Source organism: Odontomachus brunneus, unplaced genomic scaffold (genome assembly GCF_010583005.1).
Source record: "Odontomachus brunneus isolate Ranch 3 - 2012 unplaced genomic scaffold, Obru_v1 Obru_scaffold_067, whole genome shotgun sequence".
In the NCBI taxonomy this organism is placed as follows: domain Eukaryota; kingdom Metazoa; phylum Arthropoda; class Insecta; order Hymenoptera; family Formicidae; genus Odontomachus; species Odontomachus brunneus.
In genome coordinates this window covers 950,637-950,943 of record NW_022639517.1, presented here as the reverse complement: position 1 = coordinate 950,943, position 307 = coordinate 950,637, and positions in this window count along the sequence as shown.

Genomic DNA, 307 nt, shown 5'->3' with positions numbered 1-307 from the left:
CGTGCGACAGCCAATCAATATGTTGTTTTTCCGTAAGAGTTAGAAGGTTATTACGGAAAGCAACCTATTGATTGGCTGTTGCACGAACTTCCGCCGCGCGGCAAGCATTACCGCGTTCTGTGTGCAGGAGCCAATAGACCCATTTTACAAACAAGGATTTCTGAAAGTTCAGAAAAAGCAAAAGAGGTAAATTTTGTTCAATATAATGAAATTTATTTACAATTACATAATACACGTGTACCAATCATATTAAGAATTACTAAGACCTCACTGAGCTAAATTATTTTCTGAAAGCAACCATATTATC